Source organism: Lutra lutra, chromosome 2, assembly GCF_902655055.1.
Source record: "Lutra lutra chromosome 2, mLutLut1.2, whole genome shotgun sequence".
Taxonomy (NCBI): Eukaryota; Metazoa; Chordata; class Mammalia; order Carnivora; family Mustelidae; genus Lutra; species Lutra lutra.
Window position 1 is genome coordinate 132,879,730 of NC_062279.1, and position 19,694 is coordinate 132,899,423.

The 19,694-nt window shown below is 35.3% G+C and overlaps 1 long non-coding RNA gene across 1 annotated transcript; it reads right to left on the bottom strand.

The window, feature by feature from the left end:
- Window positions 1-757: 757 nt before the first annotated feature.
- On the bottom strand, window positions 758-18,559 carry LOC125093964 (uncharacterized). The gene is made up of 3 exons (XR_007125399.1): window positions 18,550-18,559; window positions 17,470-17,477; window positions 758-818 (listed from the first exon to the last, which is right to left on the bottom strand). It is a non-coding gene; the product is annotated as an uncharacterized LOC125093964 (long non-coding RNA).
- Between the last annotated feature and the right edge of the window lie 1,135 nt (window positions 18,560-19,694).

Below are 19,694 nucleotides of genomic sequence, written 5' to 3' on the forward strand. Positions count from 1 at the left end.
CTTTCTTTCTTTCTTTTTTTTTTAAAGTGGCTGAAAATTCCGTTGTGTATATGTATCAAACTTTTTTTTTCTTTTAAAGGTTTTATTTATTTGACAGACAAAGATCACAAGTAGGCAGAGAGGCAGGCAGAGAGAGAGAAGGGGAAGCAATCTCCCTGCTAAGCAGAGAGCCCTATGTGGGGCTCCATCCTATGACCCTGAGGTCATGACCTGAGCTGAAGGCAGCCATTTAACTGACTGAGCCACCCAGGCATCCCTGTATCATACTTTCTTTATCCATTTATTTGTTGATGGACATGCAAGCTGTTTCAATATCTTGGCTATTGTAAATAACACAATGAACATGCAGAGAATGCTTAGATTCTTTTCTCATTATCTTTTGTGAACCTATTTTATATTTTTGTTTTGTCATTACCATTAAGCTTACATATAATAACTTATTTTTATAACAGTATATTTTAAGTTGATAACAATTAAGATTGAATGCATTCTAAAGCTCCATATTTTTATTCTCCCCCTCCATGTTTATGTTCTTACGTTGTGTATCATTTAACTAATTATTATAGTTACAGTATTTTCACTACTTTTATGTTTTAATTTTCATGCTAGCTTTATAAGTGATCAGTCTGCTGCTTTTACTATATATTTACCTTTATCAGTGAGATTTATGCTTTCACATTTTCTTGATACTAATTAATGTCCTTTCTTTTTAGCTTAAAGAAGTCCCTTTTATACATTTTGTAAGGCCAGTTTGGTGGTGATAACTTTCTTTCTCTTTTGCTTTTCTGGAAACTCTTAATCTCCACTTCAATTCTGAACTGATACCTGCTGGGTAGAGTACTCTTGGTCAGAATTTTTTTTTTTTTCTTGAAGCATTTTCCATATAATATACTCCTCCATTTTGGCCTACGAAGTTTCTCCTGAAAAATCTGTGGATAATCTTATGGGGGTTCTCTTGAATGTAACAAGGTGTTTTGTTGTTGTTTTGTTTTTGTTTTTGTTTTTCGTTTTTGTTTTTGCTTTTTCCTTTCTGCTCTTGAAATTCTCTCCTTGTCCATAACTTTTGAAATTTTAATTATAACATGTCTTGGTATGAGTCACCTCAGGTTTATCTTTTTTTGGAGCTTTCTGGGCTTCCTGAATCAGGATGCCTAGTTATTATCCCAGGTTTGGGGAAATTTCCAGCCATTATTTCTTCAAATAAGTTTTCTCACTACCCTGTACCCCTGCTCTCTTCTCCTTCAGGGACAACTGTAATGCAAATGGTTGTCCACTTGATGTTGTCCTGTAAGTCCCTTAAGATATCTTCACTTTTTTTCATCTAGCTCCCATTTGTAATAATGAATGTTTCTTTCTTTCTTTCTTTCTTTCTTTCTTTCTTTCTTTCTTTCTTTTTTTAAAGATTTTATTTATTTATTTGTCAGAGAGAGAGAGGGAGAGAGAGGGAGCACAGGCAGACAGAATGGCAGGCAGAGGCAGAGGGAGAAGCAGGCTCCCTGCTGAGCAAGGAGCCCAACGTGGGACTCGATCCCAGGACACTGGGATCATGACCTGAGCCGAAGGCAGCTGCTTAACCAACTGAGCTACCCAGGCGTCCCAATAATGAATGTTTCAATGACCATTCTTCATCATGTTCCCTTAGGGACTTGCATGAGAATTTCTCTGGTATATGTATCTAGAAGAGCAATTGCTGAGTCACAGGAGTCAATAATTGATTTGTGTCTCTGGCACATGATTGGTGTCCAGAATAGCTGTGTCAATACACAGTCCCACCTGCAATAGAGAAATAAAATGGCCCAACATTACAATAATCTTTGGCATTTTACTGTTCTCTATTTTCAGTGTGACTGGGGCAAAATGATAGTTTATTTTTCCAGTTTTGTACTTCTCTTATTTCCAGTGAATCTAAGGACATTTTGTAGGTTTGTTTAATCTTTTGGTTATCCTCTCCTATAAATTGTTGTCCATATATTTTTTGCCTGTTTTTTCTCTCTTTACTGCTCTTTTTCAAGAATATTTTGCCTGTTTGAGAAAAGATATGTTGAAACATATTTCTCATCACCTTTACTGCTTGCTACTCTCTTGTTTAACCAGTGTAGTATTATTTCTGGTCTCCCTTTTCCACACTTGCTCCTAACTCCTATATTCTATTCTCAACAAAGTTGCTAAAATGATCCTATTATATTGTGAATCAAGTTATGACATTTTTCTGCTCATAATTTTCCATGTTTTTCCAAATTACTTCAGGATAAGAAACAACAGCCTATCAGATCCTGTACCCTCTTTTCTTCATCTCCTTTTCAATCTCATTCTCCTCACTTTTTCCTCAGTTTTGCCCTATTGATCTCTTTAGTATTCCTTGAATAGGTCAGGCACACATCCTCCCTGGAACTTTGCAATCTCTGTGTCTTTTGCCAGAAATACTAACAGATTACTCTTGCCTACTTCAATCCTTGCTTCTGCAACCTTATTTGTGGGCTCTTTTCTAAGCAACCATTTAAAAACTGAATTTTTATCTATGGCATTTAATACTTCTCTTTAACAAATACTCTTTGCAACATTTATTTTTTTTTAAATATAATATAATTAAAATTTTCTTCAATTTTTTGTTGTTGTTGTTTTAGTCCTTGTACTTCAATATACATTCATTCCATGAAGGAAGGACCTTCCTTTTTTATTTTTTTTTTATTTGTCCATTCACTTTGTCCAGCCCTTAGCACATTATCTAAAATGTAATATAAAATCAAAAATTATTTGTCAAATTAAAGTCACTATTATTTTTTCTTTGCCTAAACTTAAAATGTGGATAAGCCTAAATGTATTCACATCCTGTCAATTTCATATTCCTGCCAATAGTGACCTAAAGGAAAAGCAGCATGGAATTTATAAAATGTTAAGGTATTTTATTGAATCTCATGATGGATCTTGACAATATTGTACATACCAGCTTGTAAACAATTATAATGGAATATCACTTGTTATGGAGATATACCTGATCACTAGTTTAGCAAATCTAATGAGCCATGTTTAGCCAAATAAAACTTCTATAATATTCAAAAGCCAAAATTAATTGGGCAGTGAAGATCATGTAAGTTCAAGATAGTAATAAAAAAAACAAACATTCATTTTATCATTTACCTTCAAAACTCATATATCTTTAGTCAGAGAAAAAGTTGTGAAGACTAGTTGTACATACATTTCATTCAGGAATATTACCCTTCTTACTACTTAGTGACTTGTTTAATTGGAAATAATTCAACTCTACCATAGAAAAGTATTTTTTTCAGACATTTACTGCTACAAAATATATGCCCTTTATGCTTATTGGTCCTTCAAGTCACTGAGCTTTTATAAAGTGTGTTTATGTGATACCCAAACCTATGAGTTCTGGACACGATCTTTTCACTGAGCTTTTCACAACATTCTTTAAGCTATCCCAGTTCATTGTCATAAAGAGTTTGGCCTTTAAATTCATACATGTGCTCATGGATATTTCCTTTCAGTCTCAGTATGAAATCAAGAAAATTCCAATATCTGTTAAATAGAATTGTCTTGATTATTAGATAAGAAAGCATACATAAGTTACCTAACACATTTTATGTTTAAACTCTCATTCTTTATGAGAATAAATTCTCATTTAACTTGAGTAAATAAACTCATTGCTAGTTTTGTCAGTATCAAGCAAGCATTGGGAGAAAAAAAATAATCTGTGTTTAATTACTGCAGTCTCAGATCTAAATGTTTTCTTAGTCAAAGAAGTTGAAAAACAAGTTATAGGAGTTACTAGACATATTCAGTCATTTTATGAGCACAATCACTTATCTCGTCATGTCTGCTCAGGGCATCTAACATTTGAAATATAACATGGAGTTGCATACAAACAGCTTCTAGGGCCATCACATTCATCTTCTGATGGGTACAAATACTGAGCACCCTGTAGATAGACCATAAAAGCCAAAATGGAACCTGGGCTCTTCAAGAAGAGTGTGGTTATAATTAACGACATTCTGGCTAGTACTTGTCATTAGTCTTCATCTTAAGCAAGTGGAAGAGAATTCTGACAATATCTACTTGGTCACCTAGCGAGATACCAACAGGACTGTCAAGAAGCCCTTTGAAGATATAAGATTTTTGCTTACCCCATTAAAATAATTGTTCTATTTTATTCAGCATAGGTATTTTTAACTTCTTCTGCTTATAAACATTAGAACATTTTGAGTACAATTCCTAGCAAATCCCTGTCTAAAGGACTTTTTAAAGATCATCCATTATTTCCTGAGATGATTACAGATACGCTTGCAAATGTATGTGCCAGAGAATGTTTTAAAATACACCTGAAAACTGGTTGGAATTTTGTTCTTTGAGTCAAGAGCATTAAATTATTTTGGAGATGTGAGTGTTGTGATTAGGTATTCTAACAAATGTACACCTTCACTTATCCCTTCTGTTTAAATCCCTTTGACTAAGATATTATCAATTGCCTTGAGAGATACTTAATGGCCTCTCATCAGTAAAGTTCCATATATTGCCCCTTTCAAAATGTTGTTTCTTTAAAAGGAATGACTTCTTTGCATTTAAGTTAGAAGACTCATTTATATTTTAAAAGAAAATTTGTCATAATGTATAGCTTGTATAACATGTAAATTTAAAATCAACTCAATTAACCGGTTAGCCCTATAAGAAGTAGAATTGAATAAGTTATTTCTAATGCTTACTCAATGACCTCCATCATTTCTCCATAAGTATGTACATTGAATATGCTTTTAAATCATAATAGACTTTCTATACAACTCTGTAAAAATATAGTTATAGATAAATATAGTTGAATTAAGGCATACCTATTATTTTTAACTTTGATACTTAATGATAGAAAACAATGCAGAATCTGCCTCATGTATAAGTGCATGGATAGAAGAACTGAGTATGTGGGACTAACTTTGGATACATTGGGACCACTTTGCTGATTGAATGAGAATGATGTGAAATAAATACTAAGGGAAAAGATGTTTTCAAAAAGATGTATATGAAACTTCATGTTATAGTTTCTGGGTGTTAGATTTTAAGTGAGAAAAGACTGAAATTTCTCAGAAACAAATGTATGAACTTAGCCTATAAATAATTTGCAATTTCATGCACCATGTATAGAAATTTTTACTTGCCAGAAATGTTTTAAACATATTGATTCAGTTTTAGAAATAACACTTAAATCGTTTATTCACCAAGATTAAATTAGCACAGTTTTGCCAAGTAATGTACAGTGTTTAGATGGAGATCGAACAGAGATCCATGCTATGATTTGTTTTTTTTCCCCAGCTGTTTTACTCAACAATGATCACGCTTCTCTATTTAGGTCTACAATTATGCCACATAATTAGTCACTTGGAAGAAGGTTTATAATAAATAATAATAGCAATGATGAAGCAAAGTTAACTGTAACATGTAGGGATGGTTATCTGGCTTCAGCCTGTGAAATGCTTTCAACCAGCTGATTCATTAGGTAGGGCCATCTATTAATTATGAATCATTGCAGTATGATTGTGTGGAACCAACTCTGTTAATGACTGACTTTTGATGCTACTTGGACACAGCTTTTTTCATTTGTAAAATGAGACATCTGACTTATGTAATAACAAAATCTTTCTAGTTGCTGATTCATAATCTAACCTCTTGATTTTAATTTTTTGAAAAGAGTAGAAAAGATAAGTAAAACTTAAGCTTCTTTTGTGGGTTTTTAGAAAATATAAGACTCTACAATAGTCCTGCCTTAACAGTGGGGGATATGTTCCAGGACCCACCCCCCAGTTCCAGGATCCAGAAACTGCAGATAAAAATTATCCTTATTTTTTTTCTATACATACATACCTGTGATAAAGTTTAATTTAAAAATTAGGCAAGGTAAAAAAAATAAAAATAAAAATAAAAATAGGCAAGGTAAGAGATTAATAATTAATGATAAAATAGAAAATTATAACAATATATTATAATAAAAGTTGTGTGAATATGCTCTCTCTCTCAAAATATCTTATTACACTGTACTTGCCCTTATTCTTGTAATGATGTGAAATGATAAAAGGCCTACATGATGAGATGAAGTGAGGTGAAAGGTTTAGGCATTGTGTTAGGCTACTCTAGATCTTCAAACCATATGTCAGAAGGAGGATCATCTGCTCATCAACCAGTATATATTTTATTATTTATTGATTGATTTGATTTTTTATCACCTAGTAAATTTTAAAAGTTCTCATGGCATGCACATGTGCACACACAGACACACATACAAATTATAACTACGTGAGGACGGATGGATACGTTAACTAACACTATTGTGGTAACCATTTTGGAATATATGCATTACATTTATCAAATCAGTGTGGTGTACACCTTAAATCTGAACAATGTTACATGTCAATTATATTTTAATAGAGCTGAAAAGAGAGAGCCCATGAGACATCAACAAGAACTGACCACTAGAGAAATCCTCAATAAATCTCCAAAAGAAAGCAATATAGATGAAATTTCTTTAATACAATGGAAGTAGAAATCAAAGACAAAATGAGAAAGGAAAGAAAAGAGGAAAGAGAAAGAAAGAAAGAAAAGAAAAGAAAGGAGGAAGGAAGGAAAAAAGAAGGAGTATACAATGTAATTTAGGGCATAAGGGAGAGCAGAGGAGGGCATTTATTGAAATGTTTTCACTACTGGAATCACAGATCATAAAAATACTTTAAGTCATGCCTCTTGCCTGGTATTTGTAGGAAAGACAGGGAAAAAGGAATTCTCTTGATCTACATTATTAGGTTATATCATTATATTTTATAAAATATGCTTGATTTGCTATAGTTCCATTATATATGTTCATTATTCAAAAATACAATTTCAGGGGTGCCTGGGTGGCTCAGTGGGTTAAGCCGCTGCCTTCGGCTCGGGTCATGATCTCGGAGTCCTGGGATCGAGCCCCGCATCGGGCTCTCTGCTCAGCAGGGAGCCTGCTTCCTCCTCTCTCTCTACCTGCCTCTCTGCCTGCTTGTGATCTCTCTGTCAAATAAATAAATAAAAAATCTTTAAAAAAAAATACAATTTCAGATTCTATTGTATAAAATGGTTAGGAATGTAGGATTGTTTCTACAAATATTGTAGGATTGTAGGATTCTACAAATATTCAAAGATATTTCTTTGTATAATAGTTAATATTAAGAGATCACATAAGGGGCGCCTGGGTGGCTCAGTGGGTTAAGCCGCTGCCTTCGGCTCAGGTCATGATCCCAGGTCCTGGGTTCAAGCCCCACATCGGGCTTTCTGCTCAGCGGGGAGCCTGCTTCCTCCTCTCTCTCTGTCTGCCTCTCTGCCTACTTGTGATTTCTCTCAGTCAAATAAATAAATAAAAAAATCTTAAAAAAAAAGAGAGATCATATAAATGTGAAGATTAAATTGAAGATCAATAGCAGATGCTATGAATTACTACATAAAATGAAAATAAACTCATAGAAATGAGTTTGCATTTATTATTTCTATGCACCAATTTATTATTCATTTATTTTATGGCTAATAATTTAAATGCAGGTTTTTGGTCTGATGTGAAAGAATGAGAATTTTCCTAATCAATTCATTAGTTTATAAAAATCACATTCCTTATCTGAACTAATATTCTTTATTATAGACAGAGAGTATAATAATAATCTGCACTGAATAGCAATTACAAGTTTGTCATTACTAAATGTACCATCTTTGTTTTTTTCCAGCTCTCCCTGATTAATTTATTTCAAGTTGTGGAAACTAACTTAGAATCCTAGAAAATAATAGGTGTGGGTATAAGATTAGTAGGTGTATTTATTTGTTTGTTTAGATTTTATTAGTTTATTTGAGAGATAGAGAGAACATGAGTAGGGGGAGGGGCAGAGGAAGAGAGAGAAGCGGACTCCCCACTCTGATCCGAGTGCTACCATGGTGTTCTATCCCAGGGACTCCTCCCCATCATGACCTGAGCCAAAGACAGATGCTTAACTGACTGAGCCCCAGGCACCCCTAGAGAGTAAGATTTTATTAAACAGTTTCTCATCTTACATGATGAAATGTTGACTTCAGCTCGAATTACAGCACAAAGAGAATTTCAAGATCCATACTTCATATTTTTAAAATATTTTATTTATTTATTTTTTAGATCGAACATGAGTGGGGTGGTGGGGGAGGGGGTAGGGAGAAGCAGAAGCCCCACTAAGGAGGGAGCCCAATGCAGGACTACATACAAGGACCCTGGATCATGACTTGAGCTGAAGGCAGATGCTTAACTGACTGAGTCACAGACTCCCTGTCAAGATCTGACCTTTAATAGAGAAATAACCTAGATTGGTTGTATTTTTCCCATTCAACAAATAAATTTAAATGTTGACTTTGTTTTACACTTTTTAGGACAAATTTATTCATCTTAAATGTTGAAGCACTATAGAAAGATATGATATAATGGAATGCAGTTTTTTTTCTTTTAATTATTCTTTTATTTCCAACACAAAATATGAAGCCCCAAAACCAGTACTCTCTTTAGAACTACTTCTTTCCATTCTCTTTTCTTGTCATATTCTTATATTTGGTTTTTGACACTGCAAGATAGACAGGGTACACTATAGGAAGACCAGGCTCAGTCAATGATACTTAAATTATTATTAAGAAGTAAAATCAGGGGCACCTGAGTGGCTCAGTGGGTTAAGCCTCTGCCTTCGGCTCAGGTCATGATGCCAGAGTCCTGGGATCGAGCCCCGCATTGGGGGGGGGGGTCTCTGCTCAGCAGGGAGCCTGCTTCCCCCTCTCTCTGCCTGCCTTTCTGCCTACTTGTGATCTCTCTCTCTGTGTCAAATAAATAAATAAAATCTTTAAAAAAATAAGTAGAATCAGCATGATAGAGGAACTCTACACTATGTAGGGTATACTTCCTCTGCTCTTGGCATTACATTCACCCCTTCCCTTATATTGTTTACTGTGAAAACCTTTAGAATATAGTCAACTAAGGGAATTCAGCAGCATGTATGTGAAAAATCTTGTTGGATTCACACATATAACATACCCTATGCCTGTCTAGTCCTATTATCTTCGCCAGTATCTCCAGTTAGCCTAAACTTTTGTGTATCTTACAAAGTAGTTTTTCTGTTCTTCCCCGACCTCATCAATTAACTCTACATGGAACCTAAGTTTATCATTTAAAAAATAGAACAGCTTATGTCTTTTATGCTTAAAATCTTCCACTGTCTCTACACTCAGAATAAAATCCAATGTGTGTGTGTGTGTATGTATGTGTGTGTGTGTTTAATGAGCACTTTAAAATACCTATAAATGTTTTATTCATTTTTATATGATTATATATATATATATATAGGTATTTTTTATTTTATTTTTTTTTTATTTTCAGCATAACAGTATTCCTTGTTTTTGCACCACACCCAGTGCTCCATGCAATCCATGCCCCCCCCAATACCCACAACCTGGTTCCCCCAACCTCCCACCCCTGCCGCTTCTAACCCCTCAGATTGTTTTTCAGAGTCCATAGTCTCTCATGGTTCACCTCCCCTTCCAATTTCCCTCAACTCCCTTCTCCTCTCTAACTCCCCTTGTCTTCCATGTTATTTGTTATGCTCCACAAATAAGTGAAACCATATGATAATTGACTCTCTCTGCTTGACTTTTTTCACTCAGCATAATCTCTTCCAGTCCCGTCCCTGTTGCTACAAAAGTTGAGTATTCATCCTTTCTGATGGAAGCATAATACTCCATAGTGTATATGGACCACATCTTCCTTATTTGTCCCATTTGTCCATTGAAGGGCATCTTGGTTCTTTCCACAGTTTGGCAACCGTGGCCATTGCTGCTATAAACATTGGGGTACAGATGACCCTTCTTTTCACTACATCTGTATCTTTGGGGTAAATACCCAGTAGTGCAATTGCAGGGTCATAGGGAAGCTCTATTTTTAATTTCTTGAGGAATCTCCACACTGTTTTCCAAAGTGGCTGCACCAACTTGCATTCCCACCAACAGTGTAAGAGGGTTCCCCTTTCTCCACATCCCCCCAACACATGTTGTTTCCTGTCTTGCTAATTTTGGCCATTCTAACTGGTGTAAGGTGATATCTCAATGTGGTTTTAATTTGAATCTCCCTGATGGCTAGTGATGATGAACATTTTTTCATTTGTCTGATAGCCATTTGTATGTCTTCATTGGAGAAGTGTCTGTTCATAACTTCTGCCCATTTTTTGATATGATTATCTGTTTTGTGTGTGTTGAGTTTGAGGAGTTCTTTATAGATCCTGGATATCAACCTTTTGTCTGTACTGTATTTGCAAATATCTTCTCCCATTCTGTGGGTTGCCTCTTTGTTTTGTTGACTGTTTCCTTTGCTGTGCAGAAGCTTTTGATTTTGATGAAGTCCCAAAAGTTCATTTTCGCTTTTGTTTCCTTTGCCTTTGGAGACATATCTTGAAAGAAGTTGCTGTGGCTGATATCGAAGAGGTTACTGCCTATGTTCTCTCTAGGATCCTGAAGGATTCCTGTCTCACGTTGAGGCCTTTAATCCATTCTGAGTTTATCTTTGTGTACGGGGTAAGAGAACGGTCGAGTTTCATTCTTCTACATACAGCTGCCCAGTTTTCCCAGCACCATTTATTGAAGAGACTGTCTTTTTTCCACTGTATATTTTTTCCTGTTTTGTCGAAGATTATTTGACCATAGACTTGAGGGTCCATATCTGGGCTCTCTACTCTATTCCACTGGTCTATGTGCCTGTTTTTATGCCAGTACCATGCTGTCTTGGTGATCACAGCTTTGTAGTAAAGCTTGAAATCAGGTAATGTGATGCCTCTAGTTTTATTTTTGTTTTTCAACATTTCCTTAGCGATTTGGGGTCTCTTCTGGTTCCATACAAATTTCTGGATTATTTGCTCCAGCTCTTTGAAAAATACCGGTGGAATTTTGATCGGAATGGCATTAAATGTATAGATTGCTCTAGGCAGTATAGACATTTTAACAATGTTTATTCTTCCAATCCAAGAGCATGGAATGGTCTCCCATCTTTTTGTGTCTTCTTCAATTTCTTTCGTGAGTGTTCTGTAGTTACTCGAGTACAGATCCTTTACCCCTTTGGTTAGGTTTATTCCCAGGTATCTTATGGTTCTTGGTGCTATAGTAAATGGAATCAATTCTCTAATTTCCCTTTCTGTATTTTCATTGTTAGTGTATAAGAAAGCCACTGATTTCTGTACACTGACTTTGTACCCTGCCATGTTACTGAATTGCTGTATGAGTTCTAGTAGTTTGGGGGTGGAGTCTTTTGGGTTTTCCATATAAAGAATCATGTCATCTGCAAAGAGAGAGAGTTTGACTTCTTCATTGCCAATTTGGATACCTTTTATTTCTCTTTGTTGTCTGATTGCTGTTGCTAGGACTTCTAATACTATGTTGAACAAGAGGGGTGAGAGTGGGCATCTTTGTTATGTTCCTGATCTCAACGGAAGGCTGCAAGTTTTTTCCCATTGAGGATGATATTTGCTGTGGGTCTTTCATAAATAGATTTTATGAAGTTCAGGAATGTTACCTCTATCCTTATACTTTGAAGCGTTTTAATCAGGAACGGATGCTGGATTTTGTCAAAGGCTTTTTCTGCATCAATTGAGAGGACCATGTGGTTCTTCTCTCTTCTCTTATTAATTTGTTCTATCACATTGATTGATTTGCGAATGTTGAACCATCCTTGTAGCCCAGGAATGAATCCCACCTGGTCATGGTAGATAATCTTTTAATGTGCTGTTGGATCCTGTTTGCTAGGATCTTGTTGAGAATCTTAGCATCCATATTCATCAGTGATATTGATCTGAAATTCTCCTTTTTGGTAGGGTCTTTGCCTGGTTTGGGGATCAGGGTAATACTGGCTTCATAGAAAGAGTCTGGAAGTTTTCCTTCTGCTTCAATTTTTTGAAACAGCTTCAGGAGAATAGGTGTTATTTCTTCTTTGAAAGTTTGGTAGAATTCCACAGGGAATCCATTAGGTCCTGGGCTCTTGTTTTTTGGGAGGTTTTTGATCACTGCTTCAATCTCATTACTAGATATCGGTCTATTTAGGTTGTCGATTTCTTCCTGGTTCAATTTTGGGAGTTTATACTTTTCCAGGATTGCATCCATTTCATCTAAGTTGCTTAGCTTATTGGCATATAACTGTTGATAATAACTTCTGATGATTGTTTCTACTTCCTTGGTGTTAGTTGTCATCTCTCCGTTTCATTCATAATTTTATGAATTTGGGCTTTCTCTCTTTTCTTTTGGATTAGTGTGGTCAATGGTTTATCGATCTTATTGATTCTTTCAAAAAACCAGCTTCTATTTTCATTGATACGTTCTACTGTATCTCTGGTTTCTACCTCATTGATCTCAGCTCTAATCTTGATTATTTCCCTTCTTATGTGTGGAGTTGGTTTGATTTATTGTTGATTCTCCAGTTCTTTAAAGTATAGAGACAGCTGGTGTGTTCTGGGTTTTTCAATTTTTTTGAGGGAGGCTTGGGTGGCTATGTATTTCCCCCTTAGGACCGCCTTTGCTTTATCCCATAGGTTTTGGACCGAAGTGTCTTCATTCTCATTGGTTTCCATGAATTGTTTCAGTTCTTCTTTGATCTTCTGGTTGATCCAAGCATTCTTAAGCAAGGTGGTCTTTAGCTTCCAGGTGTTTGAGTTCCTTCTGAACTTTTCCCTGTGATTGAGTTCCATTTTCAAAGCATTGTGATCTGAGAATATACAGGGAATAATCTCAGTCTTTTGGTATCGGTTGAGTCCTGATTTGTGACCCAGTATGTGGTCTATTCTTGAGAAGGTTCCATGTGCACTTGAGAAGAATGAGTATTCTGTTGTTTTAGGGTGGAATGTTCTGTATATATTGATTATATATTTTTAATCAGCCCACTGAGTATAAATTCTAGGAGAAAAGAAACATTTTTTTTTTCTCACAATGGTATTCACTTGGCCTACTACCGTGCCTGCAACACAGTAGGTGATCCATAAATACTGAATGAAAGATTAAGTTGAAAAATAAAGATGTTCTTCTATTTCAGTCTTGATTTTTTTTGTTTTTTTGGCTCCATGTAGTAAGAGAATCGATTACAAGAGTCTTTCTCCCAGAGGTGTTATGTCTGTTCTTACCAATGGCCAAACTACTATTAGTGAAGATGGAAGTAAATTCTCTAGGTAGGACAGTGACAATTCAAATGAAAAAAATCTGATGATAAAAATGAGCCCTACTCTCTACCAATTTGGAAACAAAAATTGAGTTATCTGAGAAAGTCAGTGAGATAATAGACTACAGTGTTTAAGACTGGATTCTAGACTCAAACCGTCTGGGTTTATAACCTGACTTGGCTATTTAGTAATGATATTACTTTGAATACATTGTTACACCCATCTTTTCTGCAAGTTCATTTATTCCTTTTTTTTTTTTTTTTTTTGCACACTTGGGTGACACTATGGCATCTATCTCATAAAATAGATATAACAAAATGAGGTAACATATTTCAAATTCTTAGAACAAAGTCTGAAGTGTTTTAAGAGTTCATTAAAGCTTAGGTAGTATTGTTTTCACTGTCCACATTAGCTTTACAGTCTGAGCTATAAATAACTAAATTGGAAGAGTCTTTCAGAACAGAAACTCTGAGAACTACTGGCTCAGTTGCTTAACATGGAAGCCCAACTGTAGAAGGAAGAAAAATCCCCTTCTTAAGCAAAAATATGTTTAGATATAATTTTGATCTTGTATCTATCAGGAAGATAAATAACTCCACAAAGTGTCAGGGTGTATGTCTTCTTTGTCAGAGATAATGTCAGATATAAGGATTTGAATACTGGAAGTTTACTTGGGATATGCTGGGATTACCTGCAAGGAGGTAGAGAATGATACAGGAAAGGAAAGGCAACCAATAAAGGCCACACTTTTAATTCAACTAAAATGATAGGAAAATAGGTATTTATATGATTGAAGGCTACTCCTGGGGTATATTGATTCCCTGCTACCATGTAGGTCAGAATGACTTTATATGGCTCCAGGAAAAGAAAGAAAGCAAGTATTCAGACAATAGTGCAGATAACATGGGAATCATTAACTATAGGAAACAGAAAGTTCCAAGAAATACGGTCAGGTGGAATGAACAGGTCTGCTTTGAAGGAAGAGAGCATCAAGTATAATCAGAGCTCAAGTATCCACCTCATGGTTCCAAAGAAACCATGTGGGACTAGCTCAAGGCTCCTGGTAATCATTTGCCCCATGGTAAATGTTGAACTGGGTTGGCGCTTTCCCCTCTCAGCACTGGGGAAAGAAGTCCCAGGCACTCTTTACAGGAATTTCTGGGTATAGCCTTTAGGAACTCGGAGTGCTTAGGAGGTCTCATTCTAGCAGGACAAAATCATCTAGAAATTTTGGAATCAATGCTTATCTCCAAAATTCCTGTATTAGTCTGCTTGGGTTATTGTAACAAAATGCCATAGGCTGGGCAACTTAACTAATAGATATGTTTTCCATTAATTCAGGAGGCTGAGAAGTCCAAAATCAAGATCCAGTTAATTGGGTTGAACTAAGAGTCCCCTTCTTGGCTAATAACAGATGGCCATCTTCTTCTTGTGTCCCCACATGGCAGAGAGAAATCTGTCTTTCTCTTATCCACTAATCCTATCATGAGGGCTTTTCCCTCATGACCTTATCTAACCCTTATTACTTCTCAAGTGTCTTATCTCCAAATGTAGTCAAATGGGTGGGAGACGGAGTTAAGATTTCAATATATGAATTTATAGGAGAACATAAGTCAGTCCATGGTGGTAGCTGAAAGGGAATGTACTAGCTTTACCATGTCATTAGTTGATGAGACTTTTTTCACTTGCAGACCTCTTTGTAACCCTTTGTAACAGTTATTGTATTGGTGATGTTGACACTCATACCACACACAAGTGGTTCATTGCTGTCTTATAACCAAGTACACAGGGGTAGCCTAAAATAATCACCCATTCCATTTTGTGCCAAAGAATGTATTATCGTGCAGTGATTAGGATAAATATATCTCTATTATCTTCAATGTTTTCTTTTATATTACATATCTGATCTCATCTAGATTGATTCTTTGTGGGTCTTTTTGTTTCTATTTTATAGCATTTTTCTTTGTTTATTAGCTTGATTTGACATTTTTGTTGTTTCATATGATTTTGTTTAGTTTTGAGTGGCTTTAAATCTATAAATAGAATATTAATTAAAAACTATGAGTTGGAAAGAGTCCCATCATCATCACAGATAACCAAAATCCATGTGTAGGTGTTTAAAGGGTGGCAGATACTTATAACTGAAATAATGTTTGTGTTCTATATGTCAAGACAACCGCAAAAAAGTTGAACTTTCTTTGAAGAAAGTCTAAAATATTAAAAATTTCTAGCAGTAATCAAATTATCTGTTTATGTTAAGTATATATGAAGTTAATTCATCATACACCATTTAAACTAGAGAATTTTTTTTAACTTCAGCAGCATTAGAATAATTATTTATACTTATAACATGAATGGGATAGGTTGATGTGTCTTAGGTTCCATATTTTAAGGACATGGATCCTTCTTACTTAGGCATGAAACTTAAACTGAACTCAAGGAGGAGAGTTCAAAATAAGACAAGTGGATTTTATATTTTATCTTTCTGAGACATTCCAAGAAGCCCTTTGAGCAACGAAGATTTTCTATTTTGCTTCCTACTGGTGACCATAGGTTTGTATTGAAGACATTTTGCAAAAAAACCCCAAAAACTGAAGCAGAATATGTTGTACAGTTAAAAACTGATGGATTGGTGGGCACTAAAATTCTACCTTACCAGTGCTCATGAGATTTTAAAACTGCATACCCTGAAAACCTATGATTTTCCAATTGGGTGAATAAATGCTAAAAACATCTAAAAACCTAACTACTTAAAATAGTAATTCTACTGCGCAAATTTTACTATCAAAACAGGATGTAGAAAGTACATTCTTGACCTGAAATGGTCTTTGTCTTGTAACCATAATCAAACTTTGTTTAGTTCTAGATGAAGGTATTTTTTTTTCCTTTCTAAATTACATTTTATTGTGGTAAGAACACTTAACATGAGATCTACCCTCCTGAAAAATTCTGACCATACAATATAGTATTGTTAACTATAGGCATGGTGTTATACAGCACATCCCTAGAACTTATTCATCTTGCATAATTGAAACTTTATGCTCCTTAATTAGTAATTCCCCATTTCCCTCTACCCCTAGCCCTTAGAAGTCATACCATTTGACCCTCTGATTCTACTTTAGATACCTCCTATAAGTGGAATCATGCTGTATTTGTTCACTTAATGTCGTTTCATCCATGTTGACACTTATTGCAGAATATCCCTCTTTTTAAAGGATGAATAATATTCCATTGTATCTATTACTACTTTTGCTATATCCATTCATCCTTTGATGGATATTTGTGTTGTTTGTACCTTTGGTTATTGTGAATCATGCTTCAATACAGAAAAACAGCCCAGCAGCTAAAGAGAGCTACTTTTCTTCTTTTTTCCTTTGTAATAGCTAATATTAGATGATTATTTGAGAGTGGAACCAGGAAATCCTTTCTCTTAGACTTCTCTAAAAGATTTTTTTTTTAAGATTTTATTTATTTGACAGAGATCACAAGTAGGCAGAGAGGCAGGTAGAGAGAGAGGAAGGGAAGCAGGCTCCCTGCTGAGCAGAGAGCCCAATGTGGGGCTCGATCCCAGGACCCTGAGATCATGACCTGAGCCAAAGGCAGAGGCTTTAACCCACTGAGCTACCCAGGTGCCCCAGACTGCTCTAAAAGATTTATAACCTCACTAGAAGATTGGCTATAAGAATCTTCCCTCCCCCCGCACCCCAGTATCTATAGGCAGTGACTCCCTTAAGGAAATCCCACTTATTTGCACTAGAAGATAAATTTATATATGTAGGTCTTTCTCTACCAGGGCATTCTGTAAACATCTAATTAGGAAAAAGCCATAAATCTATGTTGTAACAAAACTTTTTTTTTTTTTTTTTTCCAGTTGTAAATGAAATGAAGTTATGGTCTGCTTTGGTGGGTCTTAAGCAATCACTCTTAAAGGGAAAAAAAAACATATTTGGATATACATTTGGAGGCAAATTGAGGGACTCCTTCATACTAAGAAATAATATTTTAAAATTTAACCTCAACACTTCATGGAGCATCACAATTTTTCTGTTGTAGGGGGGAAATTCAGCAAGGAAATCATATATGCCTATAGCAAGATCTTAAAATTTTCCTAGATGTCTGCTTTCCAGGACATTTTGTGTATTGCTAAGTAGGAGGCTGACAGACACAAATATCTTCCTGTCAATCAGACACTCCCCTGCAGAGTCTTGGCACCTGTGGGACCAAATAACTATCTTACACACTGAGCAGCTAAGGACTGAGGGAGCACTGACAGCCCTGACCACAGGCCCCACTCCACATCCTCCTGGTTATCAAACTATTGCTGTGATATAAAGACACCTGCTGATGCTTCACATGCTTATTGCTCTCTGAAAGCACTGGAAAAAAAAAAAAAAACTGTTAAGATCTGTACCATAGGCAAGAAGGGTTTTGAGTGGGAATTAATTTTTAAAAAAAAGGAAAAGACGGAATAGTTGTTCAAATTAATATGCCCCCTTGGCATTTTGTGGGAAAATTTTTCACATTTCAAGATATTAAATTCAGATGTTACAGTGATGCCTGGGTGGCTTAATCAGTTAAGCATCTGCCTTTGCCTCAGGTCATGATCCCATTGTCCTGGGATCAAGTCCCAGGATTTAGCCCCACTTCAGGGTTCTCTGCTCAGCCGGGATTCTGCTTCTCCCTCTATCCCTCACCCCACTCAGTGCTCTCTTTCACTCTCTCTCGAATAAATAAATAAAATCTTAATAAGTAAATGAATTCAGATGTTATTATAGGATTTTTAGGGTAATCACAAACTCAATTGTTTGTATTTCAAATATAGTTTACTTTTATCTTTTCCTACTAATATCGTAATTGTTTCATATATATTAATATTAATATATAATATACACATGGGCATGACATTATGGTGCTACTAATTTGATATTTAGGTAGTATACCTATACATACATAGAATAATTTTGATATAAGTGAACTATTCTTTATGAAAAAAATCAATATATAATGATTATATAAATCATTATACAGGAAAGTAAATATTCAGAACACAAATGAACACTGAGAAACTGTCAGAAAGTTTTATGAGTTATTATGTTGTAGATTGAGGTAGTTCATCCTCAAGTTGAGAAGACAGATGATTAAATAAAAAAACTACATTGTTATATGATCAGTGCTATAATGAGTATATGGTTCAAACATAAGATTTGAAATAAATCTATGAAAGCAAAGTGAAGTGCTTCCCAAACCTGCTGTTTATTAAACAGGACTTTGAAAGAGAAATGGACTGAAGAACTAACTTCCCGTGTCTACTGTATACCAGCCACCACTTTACATATGATAGAATCACTTCCAAAAAGTGTTTTCTAGAAGTTATCTAAAAAAAAAAAAAAAAAAAAGAAATAAACTACTTGACTCTTCAAGCTTGGGGCAACAGATATAATTCCTATTCATAGGACCATGTAAATATTTAAAAATATGCATGCTTTTTAAGAATATATAGAAACATATCCATTGTACAAAACTTGAAAAACTACTTTCAAATAGTTTTTTTTTGAATAAGACTGTCTCATTTGAAGAATAATAAATTAGATAGAAAATGGCTAAAAGCAGTTCAAATATTCAGTTATATTTCCACAAACATTGAACAAGTCCATGTAATATACCATGCATTGTTCTAGCTATTGGTAATTACAGAAGTGAGCAAAACAGATAAAATCCTTGCCTTTATCAAATTTACACTGGAATGTAAAGGAACGTAAAACCTTTTAAAAGTGAAATTTAATTTAAATAATAGCACATTAATAATGATGATAATTATAATAGCCAACACTTATGTAGCTTCTGATATATCACAAGTACTTTATGTGCTTTATGTAAATTATCTTATTTAATATAGTTGGTCAGAGAGAGTAAGCACTCTTTGGAAACATCCACAGGGCAAAGAGAAAGGAAGTGTCTGTGTTAGAAGTGTTCATTGAAAAGAGGATGATCAGGCAGGTCCTCTCTGATATGGAAGCATTTGACCATGCAGATACCTCAGAATTTTCTTTTTTTGGGAGAGAGGGAGTGTGAGCAGGGAGCAAGGTCGTTGGGGGAAGGAAGAGGGAGAGGGAGAGAGAGAATGCTAAGCAGGCTCAACTCTCACTAGAGAGCCCTACACAGGGCTAGATCTCATGACACTGAGATCACAACCTGAGCCAAAATCAAGAGTTGGCACTTAACTGACTGAGCCACCCAGTTATCCCTATCTGGGAATTTTCTAAGCAAAACTTTCAGATATCTGCATAGTCAAATACCTGATGTTTTCAAGGACCACGGTGAAGTCTTGGCTGGAGAAAAGGGAGAACAGTCAGAGGTGAAATAAGAGAAAAAAAAATGGAGTAACAGGCTCAATATATATAGACTTGTGTGTCATTAATGGGACTATGGCACTTACTTCCAACACGATGGATAGTTGCTGAGGGATTTTTTTTCAGAGAAATTGTATGGAAA